We start from the raw sequence: 16,333 nt of genomic DNA on the forward strand, positions 1-16,333 counted from the left end.
TGATCAACCTCATCAACTTGGATCTAATTAACATTTATTGAACACTTCACAAAAAGACAGCAGAAAACACATGTCTTCCAAGTGTACATAGAACATTCACCAAACATGCTCATATTCTAGGTTATAAAACAACAAATTGTGAGTAAATAAATAAATAAAACGTAATGTATAGAAAGTACATATAATAGAGTTAAACTACATATCAGTAACGTGGCGTGTTAGGCAAAGAATTATTGACGTGATACCAAAAGCAAGTCCATAAAAGAAACATATAGTAAAGTGTGCTTATTAAAAATTTTTCTACATAAAGAAGTTATTGTTAAGAGAATGAATAAATAAATATTCGCTGAGGGAAAATATTTGGAATTCCCATATCCGTTGATGATGAAAATATCTCCTTGTACTATGATTGGCATTCCCATTGCCTCAGTGTACGAATTCAGGCAGAGATTGGCCCAAATTACTAAATAGAACAATTATATAGTGTGTCTTATATGGCTTTTCCTTTTAAAATAGTATTCATAGCTCATGTTAGCTTTCCCTGCCCTAAATATTAAATCTCAGCTACTCTCTAAGGATCTGTGATTCTCTCTAGAGAATAATTTTATTAGAAACCAAAACTTGGTGGCAGTGTTAAAACTCATGGTACGTGGGATGGAAAAGAATGACTCCAAAGAAGAACTGTCTTTAAGTCACTGTGCTAACAGGGTAACAAATATTGGAAATTCTCTTTTTTAAGGTTATGAATTCTGTGCAATTAAACATTTTTCACTTGCTCCTGAAAAAGAGTATTAACACTTTTTCTTATTACCTTGGATATGCCAAGGTATATATTGCCATACAGAAAAACTAAGTTAAAAAGTAAAGCAAAAAAAAAATCACTTATGTCTACTGCTCTCAAAAACTGAAGTATCCATTTATTTTTCAACCTTTCTAATACTTGTTTCAAATGCCCTGGAACTGGCCCCACAGTTTGCAGTAGTGATTACCTTCCCAGCTATTATGCAAGGCCATATTGTGAGATAAGAAACCAGAATTTTCAAAACAGAACTGGTAGGTGACTTTTTCAAGAGTTCCGGTGTAGTGTGCAAGTGGAACTCAAATTGTAGAAGTTTGAAAGGTTGATTAAGAAGAGAAATTAGCTTTATACAGCCCTGAAGAAAGTTTGGCTGTGAGGGGGAAGAGAGTAGTATAATGAGGAAAATCTAGTAGGAAGTGAGAGTTTTCAAAAGAAGAGATCATGAATAATAAATAGTCTTTTTGCTCATTGAGAGGCCTAATGTAATAGAATCTTGCATGTTAGAACTTTAGCCTTAAGAAATGAGCCAAACCAAGTTTTCAGTTGTAGGAGGGATATCTAAAAATACAGGAGTCAATATAGGTAAGTTATTGTTTGGGTGGAAAGAAATGAAAGAAGTTCTTATTTGATTGCTTCGGTTTTATGTGTAAAGTAAAAGATACGTCAGATGGAAAGTTTTAGAATTGCAGAGAAGTTTTGAAATAAGAAGAAAAAAAAGTGAGAGCTCAGTGAGAAAGCAGGTAAATTACTGAACTGGTTTAAAAGGCCCAAATGATTTCCCCAATCACCTAAGAGCCTTTTTTAAATACAGAGAAGACAATTTAGCAGACACAAATAAGGTTTTAGATAATGGGATTGCCCACTAGAGTTTAACACTGTAAAGATTCCCCAAATTAATTTACAGATTTTGTTCCAACTGAAAATAAAACAAAAATATACATGGGTAGAAAACTGTAAGGTAGTTTATCAAATATTTAACAGGTTATAGCACCATTTTAGGATATAAATTCCGATGAAGGCAAAGATTTTTTCCCCACTAAAACTCACCTGTTATTTAATACAGAACTAGGTATACGCTATAAGTAAATGTTAGCTAAATGATATGAATTCATTATAAACAAGTGAATGTACCTGTGTTCAAGGAGACTGTATGTGCCTTTTAATTATTTGTATGCATTTATGTTTTTTAATGTTACATTCAGTGAGCTTTTCTGTGCTATCACAATCATTAATAAATATTTGTGAGCAGCAGAGACATGTAAGGTTAAAACTCCTGTTTTGTCATTGCTACAGATGATAAATAGCAGGGTTCCTAAAATATACAACATTTAAAAATATAAAATGTTTTGGAAAAGAAATATTAAATTTGTGATACAAGAATAAGGGTTAGTTATACACTAACATTAAGAACAACTATAGCAGTTAGTGAGTAGAAAAGCAAATGTCATATGTAGATATTGTTTTTCTTCACCTGAATAGAAAATAGCTTGCGTTAGGGAAAAAATAAATTATTAAAAAGGAAAACAAAATGGTTGCTGCCTTTTGTTTACAACGTTTACACCACGGAATTTTGTGCATTTAGATAGTTTATTTAAATTTATAAAATATAAGGATTAACTCTATTAAATGATTTCTAGTGTCTGCTTCTACATTGTGCATTCTCAGTTAAGACTTCATTTTAAGAATGTAGGGGTTTCACAATTCAAAATCAACATTTACCATTGAAAATGTACCTGCATGATTTTTTTTATAATAAAGCTTTAGTTTTGTAAGGACAAAGTCTATTTCTGACTTTTTCATGATCTATCAATCACTAATGCTTAGTTAAAGTGATAAATAGTAGATATTCTTAAATATGTTAGTGAATAAGTGAAATAATTAAATAAAATATATTTTCATTTTCAAACACTTTTTAATGTATGCCTTTCTACACTTCTAGGTGTTTTCTAATTTCAAATTATGTTACTCCTTAATAACCCTACTCTATTCTCATCTGATTTGTTTGTATGTATTCAGCTTTTAATATTTTCAAAAATAAATATGGCATCATTGAGAAGATTTTTCAATATATTTCACATCATTATAAAAAAATACTACTTAGTCTATCAAATTTATGTTTTTAACTTATTTTCAAATATATCAATACAATTTTAAAATGTTGTATAGCATAGGCTAAGTGAAATTTTTCTCTTATCATAGCCAGAGAGAGATTTGCAAAGAATTGTGATCTGATTCTTCTAATGCATTAATGATAAATTTTACTTTTGAAAACTGTATTAACTCTCTTTCCTCTCAGTGAGATGATTTAATCTATGGTAGTGCCCCAATGCCTTTAAAAGGCTAGTAAAGGTCTTGAATGTGTCTTTTCTCATTCATTTCCCCTTATAGGCTCTGCAAAATGGCTGTATAGTTAGACAAATACAATGCAGTCAAATGAGTCATTGTGTTTAATTATTCAGTAGATATTTATGGGACACTATTATGTGTCAGCAATGTGATAGGCATTAGGAAAAAGTCAAAGTAGAGTAAGTCATGCTCTGTTCCCTTGGCATGTATTCAATCTCTCCGGTGAGAAAAGCACATGATGAAGTGCAATCCATCGTAATGAGTGCTGGGAAAAGGACAAAGGAAAAATAGTTTTAGCATCAGGGTAGAATCTCTAGATGAGGAAGGATTAAAGCTTTGACTGAATAATATTTATGGATGTCTGTTAAGGATCAGGATATCAGTCAGACATAAAGTAGATAAGCAATGATGGTCAGAGCCAAAAAGAGCAGAGACACATAAGGGAAAAAAAAAAGCACTCTTCAGAGGTTCACAGTGTATTTGAAGTGAGGGAGATTAAGATGAGGAGAACCATGTTAGATAATCTCTAATTTATATATTTATGAAAGGCATCCGATATATCCAAAGGAATGAAATCTTGAACAGATATCTGTACTTCCACGTTTATTGCAGCATTATTCACAATAACCATAGTTATGGAAACAACCTAAATGTCCATTGATGAGTGAATGGATAAAGAGAATGTGCTATATGTAAAGTTCAGGCTTTAAAAAGGGAAATTCTGTCATTTACAACAGTATGGATGCACATGGAGGGCATTATGCTAAGTGAAATAAGCCAAGCAGAGAAAGACAAATAGTTCATAGTGTTACTTACATGTGGAATCTGAAAAAGAAAGTCAAACAAACATAAAAATAGAGTAAAATAGTGGTTATTAGGGCCTGAGGGCTGGGGTAACAGGGAGAGAATAGTAAGAGCGTCCTCCAAACTTTCAGTTCTTAAGATGAAGAATAAGCTCTGAAAATCTAATATATAACATGGAGACCATAATTGATAATATTGCATTGTATAATTGCAATTTTATAAGAGAGTAGAACTTAAGTTTTCTCAAAAAAAAAAAAAAGAAGAAACAGTAAACATTTAAGGTGATGAATGATGGTTAATTAAGCAGATGTTTGGAATTCACAATGTATATCAAATTATCATGTTGTACACTTTATATTAGTTTTATTTGTCCATTATACCTCTATAAAATTGGGGGGTCATTATGTGCACATACTGACAATTTTTTCCCCAAAGTTTCTATACCATATCCCATTCCTAACACCAATGTTTTAAAGTTTCAGTTCCTCCACATTTTTGACACTTGGTATTATCAGTCATTTTACTTTTAGCCATTATGTCGGAGTGCAGCAGTATCTCATTGTGGCTTTAACTTATGTTTTCCTCATTATTAATCATATAGAGAACTTTTTCAGATTTCATGTATATATATATTTGAAAATACTTATTCAAATTTTTGCCTGATTTTTTTTCAGAGTATATTCTGGATAGAAATACTTGGTCAGTATGTGATTTGCAAATATTTCTCTCAATCTGTGGCTCACCCTTTCATTTTCTTAAAAGTGCCATTTGAATAAAAAGTTTTAAATATCTAATAAATACAATTATGTTTTACATAGTATAGCTCTTTTCATAGCTAATACATTTTTGCCCAATACAACATCACAAAGATTTTCTTCTAGTATTAATTTCTGGAAAGTTTACATTTTTAGCTCTTCATTTATGTCAAGATCCATGTTGTGTTTATGGTGTGAAATAAGGTTTAAAGTCCATTATTTTGAAATACATATATTTAATATTTAGCATTTTTTGTTAAAATACTCACATTTCCCTTCCCAGTGAATTACCTTGGCACCTTTGTCGAAAATCAATTGACCTTTTAAATATGGGTGTATTTCTGGTCTACCTATTCTGACTTATTGGTATATTTTTTTTCTGAGAATTATTATATATTATTAAATGCACATTGTCTTCTATTAAGCTTTGAAAGAGTGCAATTGACCCTTAAGCAACAAGGGGGTTAGGGATGCCAATACCCTATGCAGTTGTAAATTCAAGTATAACTTTTGATTCACAAAAACTTAACTACTAATAGCCTACTGTTAAACTGAAGCCTTACTGATAGCATAGACAGTTGATTAACACATAATTTCTATGGTATATATATATATATATATATATATATATATATATATATATATATATATTATATATTGTACTCTTACAATATATTAATAGTAAGCTAGAGAAAAGAAAATGTTAACAAAATCATAAGAGATAATATATGTGGATTTTTCTTAAATCTCCGTATAAGTGGACGAGCACAGTTCAAACCTATGTTATACATGGGTCAAATGTATGTGTAACTTAGAAGTCTGCTGCTTAATAATATCCTTAATATCACATTGCTAATAGCATTAATTTAATACTAGATGGTACAAATTGGACAGATTCGGTTCTAAATTCTATGAGTCAAATTAAACTGAATTGCTAAAAGAATGGCATAATCCGATTTTATGGATGACAAAACTAAACTTAAAATTGAATGCTTTGGCTATGATTTCTCAGATAGAAAGTAGCTTGTTTAATCTAACATTCAGGTTATTCAGACACTCAAATCTATCTATACAAACCCAAATTGTTTTTGTGCCTTCTAAAATATTTTTAATAGCATTCAGCTTGCTGAAAGATTCATAATAATTGAGCACAGTTAGCACATCATTTGTTTTGTATCTTCAATGTTATCCTTTTTTAAAATACCTTATTGCACTTAATATAATTTTACAAACTAGGTGTTATTACCCCATGTTGTATTAATGTATAAGTAAAATTATGTATCTGATGTCAGCCATTGATAGGTGGAAATACTGCTGAGCCATCTAATCATTTTATTGGCTTTTGGCATGTTACTTTACTTAGATGCTACTCTTTCTTTAGTTGTGGAACTCAGAGTAGAGAACCTAACATACACTTCCTCTTTGTTGCTACAGCTGCCAAAAATGTATAAAATGAGGATAAAATTTGTTAAATGGCTTTCCCCAAATTACATAAAATTGATGTTATTATTTCTTTTACTTGTTTTCTTTCTTTTTTCATTCTACAGTGACTGCTCACCTTAGAGTGGTAGCTCCTTGGGAGAAGAAACCTAGGTTTTGGTTATATCTTGCAGGGGATATAGGCAACTGAATCAATACAGATCAGAAAATACTGTTGGTAATAAAGTGATATGTCAACTCCCTCACAAAGTCAACAAACCATATACTGGGCTGTAGAATGGGGCAGTAGGGTATATTGATTAACATTTTTTTTTTTTTTTAAACTTAAGCTCTGTAGTAAAAACAAACAAAAAATGTTGGGGAAAATAATGACAGTGAAGTTACCCAACCTCTTTGTTTCTGATTTATATAATCAATAAATTAGAGACACCTCTATGTATAGTATGTACCTCATAGTATCACCTCACGTGGTGACAAATGTGGCAACTGAATAAATTAATAAAAATGCCTGTAATACAGAAAAACTATTAACAATACTTATGTTTCTATTGTTGGTTATTTGTTATCGTTATATAGAGACTTTGGCAATAACCACAGAAGGAAAAACAGTTTTCATAGAACAATTGGCAGGTTACAGGAGGGCTTGCTTTATCTGGGGTTTGTGGCAATATTGGCTTGTGATTTATTTATCATCCTCTGTATGTGTGATAAATGTTAAGAATGCAGGGCTATATGAGAAGATTCTGTTTGGATCCTGTCCTTAGTGATAATAAAATGGTTATCATTATCGTAGTGTGCAACAATTATCTAAATATTTGAAACACCTTAAAAATTTTTGATCCGTTTAACCTAACGTCCTCAGATAACATGGTAAGTTTACAGAGATTTCTGAAAGCAGAGTCTTCTGAAAAGGGGGAAAAACAACAAAAACAAAAACAAAACAAATAAACAAACAAAAATTGACATTTTCAGACACTTTTCTGTCTCCCCATCCACTTTGGTGCAAATGTTTAGCACACATAAACACGGCTTTATCATTTTCATAGATGAATGATGGAGGAAAGCCAAAAATGGCATTAACCTATCTATAAATAATTTTGTTTTTATTTCCTAAGGAAATTAAAAAAAAAATAAGAAGTATTTTTAAAAAGCATGTGGTTCAATTGTTTATCAAGTTATCAAAAGAGGTTATTCTTTTGATGGCAATACCATTTTCACTAATATCTTAATTTCAAACTTCATATAAATATCCTTTATTATTCACTATAATAAAGCTTGGTTTTTTACCACATACCAATTTATTGAAGTAGTTATTTCCAAAATTAGTTTCCCCAATTCATAATATTATACCAATATTCTTAAAATCTTTGAGCTATATTTCAAATATAAATATCTGAACACTCTAGATTAAAAACAAAACTATGGGAATTTTTATAAATCCCTTAAAAATATGAAAAGTTCATGTAAATTAAAATGTATAAACTGTGTGGGGGGTGGGAGATGACATTTATGGAAGTCTTCAATTAGCTATGCTTTTTCTTTCTTTCTTTCTTTCTTTCTTTCTTTCTTTTTTTTTTTTTTTTTTTCTTTAATTTTCTCACCAGGGTTGCCACTTTAAGCTCAATTGATTACAAAAAGGTATATCTTGCACTTGACTGTTGTAACACACTTTATGAGTTGAAAAATCCCAGGGTATAATGTTTATTCTTGCTGAGTTGCAGAATATAACAGCATGATGCAAAATATATTTTAGTAAATTATGAAATATGCATATGTAGCTTTTTGGGAAGTTTTCCATGTGAAAGTTTTCCATGAGTCTGGGAGGACGTATTTTCAGTACTCAGGAGGTTGTGATCACAGCTGCTTTGCAGTAGAGTAATAGCCAAATTAGCAGTTTTTTTCTCTGCGATAAAGCAGCAGCAGCACCATTTTTATGATCAACTGATTAACTGGAAAATGGAGGTTCTAGTATGGGCACAGTAGTTAGCATTTGCACCCCACAAATCATCCTTAGAAGCCAACATGATATGATAAACAAAATGTATTTTGTTTTACTGCCCATTGTAATATGGTTAACATTTTATCTTACTTTTAAACTGATACTTTATGATGTTTTTGTTTTGTTTTAGCTTTGGTTGTGCTGATTTTTTTGGCAGTTATTCCAGGATACTTAAAAATCTGCTGATGTTCCACATTAAACACTAGTAGAAAAATGTAACTAATGGGCAATCTACTGAGGTAACATGTTGGTTCTCTATTTCCTCTACTGCCCTTTTATATTTTTGGTGTTTTTGCATGAAAGATGATAGTATTTTGCTAAGAAACCAATCTTCTGTTTCTATTTATTTTCTCTCATTTGATATTTTTGCTAAAAGTTCATTTAAAAAAGTGGGTAACTTCAAATTAGTTCCTCAAATATCAGTTTTATATTGTCATCCCCAAAGTCACTTCATTAGATATTACTTGAATTAGATCATATACACTGCTAAGATATTATGAACACCCCCTCGGAAGTACTGTACCAGGTTACCTTATATGTACTTTTTCTATTAATAATCCTTACCACAATCTTCAAAATTCTTATTTTCTTAATTTTAGTGGTAAATAGATGTTTCTGTAAAGGCAGTCTACACTTGGTCAAGAATATACTACTGACTATCTAAGGTTAAGTTACTTATTTCAGAATTGGAACATCAGAAATATCAAGTGCTCTCACTTAATTCAATAAAATCATTTGTTTGTGTTTTGCTTTTTTCTTGACATCCTACGTGACCCAAATTGCCACTATACTATTGCTCACATATAATATTTTGTGAAGATATTATCTTAAATATTTACCTATCCATAGTTTACTTATTTTGTTTCTCTAGTTAATCTATCCTGAAGTATTTATCTGTATTTTATGAACTTTCAATGTATTGGAAGACTTGCATTGCACTTATATATACTTAATAATTACATTGTATGACTTACATAATAGCTGGCTGTACATATGCTTCCACTAGAATATAGGGTAGGATAAACTTTTCCCCATGTCTTCTTGATTAATTAATTATGTTAACACCTCTATTGAGATGTAATTGATATACAAATGACAGCATATATAATGTGCACAATTTTGATAAGTTTGGACATAGGCAAATACCACAATACCATCACCACAATCAAGGTAATAGACATATCAAACACCTCCCAGAGCCGAGAGTTTACTTATGTTTGTTTCTCTGTTTTTGTTTTTTGTTTTTTTTTGTTTGTTTGTTTTGTTTTGCTTTGTTGTTTTTTTCTGTTTTGCATGTATGTGGTAAGAACACTTAACATGAGATCTATCCTCTTAAATTTTGAAAGCACAATACCATATTGTTAACTACAGGCACTATGTTATACAGCTGATCTTTAGAACTTATTTATCTAGCATAATTGAAACTTTACACCCATTGAATAATAACTCCCCATTTCACCTATCCCTTAGTGACCTCTATTGTGTTCTCTCCTTCTATGAGTTTCACTACTTTTGATATCTCATATAAGGGAAATCATGAAGTATTTGTTCTTCTGTAACTGGCTTATTTCACTGAAGCGAAATACCTTCCAGGTTCATCCATGTTGTGGCAAATACTGTGTTTCCCCAAAAATAATACCGGTTCTTATATTAAGGTTTGTTTCAAAAGACACATCAGAGCTTATGTTCAGGGGATGTCATTCTGAAAAATCTTGCGAGGGCTTATTTTCCGGTTAGATCTTATTTTCAGGGAAACACGGTGATAGGATTCTTCTTCTTCTGTGTTAAGTGTCTTTTCTTTTCTTTTTTTTTTTTAATGACTGAACAATATTTTATTGTATGGATATATCACGTTTCTTTTTATCCACTCATCTGTTGATGGGCACTTAGGCTGTTTCTAAATTTAGCCATAGTGAAGGGTGCTACAGTGATCTAAAAAATTGAAATCAGGGTCTTAAAGAAACATGTATTTATAACGTGTATCTTCAGGATTATCTATGATAGTGCTTAAGAGGTGCTCTACAAAGACTTAACTGATAAATGAAAGAGAACGAGATTAAGACAGACATTTTTATTTGACATACCTTTTATTATTATTTTTTTTAATCTTGGCTCTTTTGCTGTAAATTAGAACCAGTTTTATCTTTTCAAAAGAGATTAAAAAAAAAATAATATTGGACTTTCAGTCAAGATGGCTGAGTAGGTAAATGCTGTACTTGCCTCCTTCCGTGATTACATCAAAATTACAACTCAATTATACAATAACCACCCCTGATAACCACCTGAGGACTAGCTGAATACAACTCCTATTCTTAAAGATATAAAAAAGAAGCCACATTGGGAGTGGTAGGAGTGGTGGGGATGCAAAACAGGCTGTGCCACACCCATCCATGTGTGGCAGTTAAGAATCCGGAGGTATAGATTGACTGCAGAAGTCCCCACTGAAGAGGGAGGGGTCCTAGTCCAGAGCACCAGTGCTGGGAAGAGGAGTCCCTACAACAGCTGGCTGTGAAAATCAAGTGAGGATTCTGTCCTTGTGAGATGGAAGGCTGCTACCAAGCCAAGCATTCTCTTGAAAGTCACCATGCACAGACTCACTCACAATCACTAGCCCTAAGCTCCAGCAAAGGGACAGCAGCTTGACAGGTACCAGAGACATATATTGAGGAACTAAATTGTCTGGGTTGGGGTGAGGGTTGGAGGTACAGCTCTGTCTCTGGTTCCAGCTGACACCATTGTACCTTTATAGAGTCCTACCCACACAGGCATACAGTGCAGGCAGGCACCGTATCTGAGTTTCCATTAACACAGATAACACCTTTCTTGCTGCATCCTTGTGATTCTCAGACCCCGTACCACCCAACTTGTACACCCTACCAGAACATGTTTTAGAGACTAACCCAAAAAAGAAGCCAGTCAGGGTGCATGCTGAGGACTTCTCTAAAATCTCTCAAAGATATGCAAATCCCAAAGAAGCAGTGGTAGCTTTGGCATGCCCCATGTCTCTTGTTAAGTGTCCCCATACCCTGCATTTGTGACAGCCAGCATAGGTTTATAGCATAACCACACTTAGGTGCCTTTAAGCCCCTCACAGGCAGCTACCAACCAAAGATCACTTTGTAGCACTTACCAAATGGCCCAGGCTGGACAAAGGCAGTGACTGACTTTGTCCTGCACTAGAGCCCCTCCCAAGAGGCCCCAGAACCCACACACCAGGTGGCCAGCTTCAGACAACACCAGAGCACTATCTGATTATTGCCACAAATGGCATACCCAAAGGGTGGATTTGGCACACATTGAAGCCCCCACTAAAGCAAACCCTAATTCATGGGGTCATCCCCAACAGAAGTCACAGTCAATCCTCACAGCCAGTCAGCTTGAGCCTCAATCCCACTCACTGATGTGTCAATAGCAATCAAGGTTCAACTATAGCAGAAGAGTACACACAACACACAAAAATGACACCTCTGAAGCACCTGTTTCAGTTGAATAAAAAGACTGTGCCACTAGGCACCTCAGGACACCTACTGCCTAAGACCACTCTGTCAAAACTGCAAAATGTAGCAGATATACCTAATACATAGAAACAACACAGGGAGGAAGCCAACATGAGGAAACAAAGACATATGTCCCAAATCCAAAAGAAGAACTAAACAAATTGTAGAAAAGCAATCTACAAGATGCAGAGTTCAAAACACTGGTTATAAGGATGTTCAGTGAACTTAGGGGAAAAAGTAATTATCTCAGTGAGAACTTCAACAAAGAAATAGAAAACATTAAAATGGAGATAAAAAAATGAACATTAAAAAGGAGATAAAAAACATAAAAAAAGAACCAGTCAGAAATGAATACAATAAGTGAAATGAAGAATACATTAAATAGAATCACAGCAGAGTAGAGGAAGCAGAGGCTTGAATCAGAGACTTGGAAGACAAGATAGTGGAAAATACCCAACTGGAACAGCAAAAAAAAGAAGAAGAAAAAAAGAATTGTTTAAGGGATCTCTGGGCCAACATCAAAAGTAACAACATTCACATCATAGAAGTACAAGAAAGAAAGAGAACAACACAAGAGACTGAAAACCTATTTAAAGAAATTATGATTGAAAACTTCTGTAACCTGGTAAAGGAAATAGACATACTAGTCCAGGAAATGCAGAGTCCCAAAAAAGATAAACCCAAAGGATCCCACACCTAGACACATCTTAATTAAAATGCCAAAGGTTAAAGACAAAGAGAGAATCTCAAAAGTAGCAAGAGAAAAGCAGTTTGTTACCTACAAGGGAGCTCCCATAAGATTGTCAGCTGATTTCTGAACAGAAACTGCAGACCAGAAATGATTGACATGAAATAGTCCATGTGATGAAAAGTAAGGACCTGCATCCAAGATTACTGCAGCCAGTAAAGCTATCATTTCCATTCGAAGGACAGAAAAAGTACTTCCAACATAAGAAAAAGCTAAAGGAGCTCATTACCACCAAACTACTATTACAAAAATTTTAAAGGCTCTTCATTAAGAAGAAGAAAATAATAATAAATAAAATAAAAATATGAATAAGAAAATATTGCAAAGAAAAAGCATTCTCACTGACAAAGGCAAAACATACTAAAAGCAGTGGAACAATCAACACTAAATCTACTAAACAGGTTAAAAGACAAAAGTAGGATGATCATTTATAATTAAATAGGAAATTAAGGTATATACACAAACACACAGAAGCAAAAGAAGTAAAAGATAATGACAAAAACATAAACATGGAAGGGGTGAGTAAAAATGGTAGTAATTATAAAATGTGTTCGAAATTAAGTGACTGTAACTTAAAATAGACTGCTATAATCATACCTTGGTATATATGAAACACATAGTAAGCACAAACCAAAAATCTACAAGAGATATACAGGAAGTAAAGAAAACAGAATCCAAATATAACATTACAGCTAGTCAACAACATACAAGAGAAAAAAGCAAGAGAATAAGAAAAAAGCAGAGAACTACAAAAACAATCAGAAAACAATAAAGTGGCAATAACTACATATATATCAATAATTCCTTTACATGTAAATGGATTAAATGCTCCAATCCTAATGCAAATGAAATAAGAAGTTGTACATATATACAATAGAATATTTCTTGACCATAAAAATAAAATTAATAATAATAGCAATGATAAAAATAATAATAATACCAATGAACTCTTACAAGTTGCAAGAACATGGATGAACCAGAGGATATTGTGATAAGTGAAATAAGTCAGACAGAGGACAAATACCATGCAATTTTACTTATATGTGGAATCTAAAAAACAAAATAAATGAACAGACAAGATAGAAGCAAACTCATAGATACAAAGAACAAACTGTTGGTTGCCAGATGGAAGAGGGTTCAGGGAGCTGGGTGAAAAAGGTGAAGGAATTAAGAAGTACAAATTGGCAGTTACAAAATAATTATCAGTCTGTACAGTACAACTTAGGAGATATTATCAGTAATATTGTAGTAACTATACATGGTGGCAGGTGGGTACTAGACTTATGGGGGGATAACTTCATAAATTATATAAATGTGTAACCACTGTGCTGTACAGCTGAAACTAATAGAATATTAAATGTCAAATGTAATTTAAAATTTTAAATGTTTAAAAAGGATATAATATTATGTGGTCAAAACAGTCATGATGAATGTCTTCTTTTAAAAATGTGTGTTATTATTTAGTAAGTTGTATTGCATACTAAATATTCAGTAAATATTAATTTATCATGCCTTAAAAATGCTCTGGATTAATATTGGATATGGAAATATTTTGATGGTCCCCATTGAATCTACCTTCTTCATAAGAACAAGATTTACCATTGAGAATCACCTCTTGTAAATTTGTGAAGTCAGAGTCGGATTGCAATTTCAGATAAATAGGGGAACATGAGTTCTCTCTTTTTACATGGTAAAACTGGGATACACATGAAATCTTAACTCAACCAATCAGACGACTGTCCTGGAAACTTTAATTTTATATTGTGTGCATGTGAAGAGAATAAACCCTTGGAATGTTTTTTTATCATAATGCATAGCCATGGGACCACCAACACTAGTTGTAGTTTATCAGATTGTTCATTTGTGCATCATTCACTTAGCCAACATATGTTAAAGTGCTCTATGTTTAAGGTAAGATTCTAAAAGGGGCAGCTTACCTAATAAGGAAAAGACACATGATAAAATTAATTAAAATTATTGAATTAATTAATATAGAATGTCAAGTCATAAAGGTGCTATGGTGAAAAACAAAAGTGAAAAGAGGGGTAAAGAATACAAGGGGAGTTAAAATGTGACAGGGTCAGAGATGACTTCACTGAGAAGGTAACATGTAATAAAATACCTGAGGAAGAGAAAGAACTTCACCATGCATTTACATAAAGGAAGAATATACCAGAAAAGGAAAGCATGACTGCAATTGTTTGAGGTTACAGAGTTAGTGGGTGGGAGTATGTACTTTAAGGTTTAGCAAGATTTGAAGGCAACTGCAAAGAACTCAACATTTATCTCAGACTGAAACAAGAAACTTTGAGAAGGCTTCTATGAAATGGGGAATGATAGAGTTCACTAAATGGGAATTTTCTGGCTAGTCTGTTAAGCAGTAACAGTTGGTAAAACAGTTCAAAACAGTGGGACCAGTAGGAAGATCAATGCAATATCCAAATAAGAGACATCAATAGCTGCTGAGATTTATGAATATGCTTTAAATATAGAGCAAACACAATTTGATAACAAATGGAAAGACACAATCAAGAGTGGCACCTAATTCATTGGAATAAGATAGTAAAAATTTGGGGAGACAAGGATTTTGAGGGAAGAACAGAAGGTCATTTTAGGACAAGTTTGAGATGTTTAATAGGTATCCAAATTTAGATGCAGATTACAGACTGGGTTAGTGGTATAGGTTTGTGATTTGTCAGCACACTGATAGTATTGAAACTAATGGGAATAGAGGAGATTACCAAAGAGTGAGAGTAGATGGAGAAGCAAAGAGTTCCAGTATTAAGCCTAGGGTGCATCTACATTTAAAGAGAGTAAAGATGAGGAAGAACTTTAAAGGAGAGAATGAAGAAGTAAAGAAAATAAAATTGTAAGAAAACAAAGAGAGATTGGTATCCTGGAGACAAAGCTAAGCAAAGTTTTTGTAAGGGAAGAGATAATTAACTGTTGTAAATGCTGCTGATAGAACAAAGATGAAGATGGAGAATTATTTATTAGTAATTTAGAGGCGACTGAGGAGCAATAATTTTGATGGAAAAGTCGATATATATGTATGTCTGTTTCAAAGCAGTGTTTTTTTTGTTTTGTTTTTTGTTTGTTTGTCTTTTACAGAAATGAATAATAACATGACTGGTAGCACCCATGCAAATACCCAGACTCGTATATGGATCTTAAGTAGCAATTCATATTGAGGTTGTTCCCAGACATATTCAGAGAAGATTGAGAGGCAGGCAGAGTCTCTGATAAAAACTGAAACCCACATAAATCCCTGTTCCTGGGACTAGGCAAACTTTCCTCTCCTTCTGCTACATAATACTAAGAACAAACATAAAAATTTAGCTTCTTGCTCCAGAAAATTCTTGCTTTGGAAGACAGGAATATGAACCTACTAAACAACTTACTTCTTAGAACTAACATCTTTCTCATCAAGTTTAGTTGTGACCAGAGGATAAGGAGGGAGAGGTGTGGTAGATGAGGGTAAACGGGATCAAATATATGGTGATGGAAGGAGAACTGACTCTGGATGGTGAACACCCAATGTGATATAAAGATGATGTGTTACAGAACTGCATGTCTGAAATCTATGTAACTTTATTAGCCATTGTCACCCCAATAAATTTTAATAAAATAAAAAAAAAGAATGCTTTCAAGACCCTCACCTTTCTGTGCCACCAGTTCAGTGCCATTATATCATAATCTGCCCATTCAAAACCACTGTCTTTCCTCACAAGGTCTACTTTAAAATCATTCACCCCAGGCCTTAAAGCCTTCCCTAATTTCCCTACTTTCATATACTACTATCACTCTGTTAAGGGAGTGTTGTCCCTTTTTCTCCTAGGTCTAAACACGGTAGTTTTGTTTAACCAACATATTGAGGGCATTTAGGAAGAGATACTGCTGAATATACAAAAACCTAAATTTTACAATGAGATTATATTCTTCTCA

The sequence above is a fragment of the Rhinolophus sinicus genome, linkage group LG04 (assembly GCF_036562045.2).
Source record: "Rhinolophus sinicus isolate RSC01 linkage group LG04, ASM3656204v1, whole genome shotgun sequence".
Taxonomy (NCBI): Eukaryota; Metazoa; Chordata; class Mammalia; order Chiroptera; family Rhinolophidae; genus Rhinolophus; species Rhinolophus sinicus.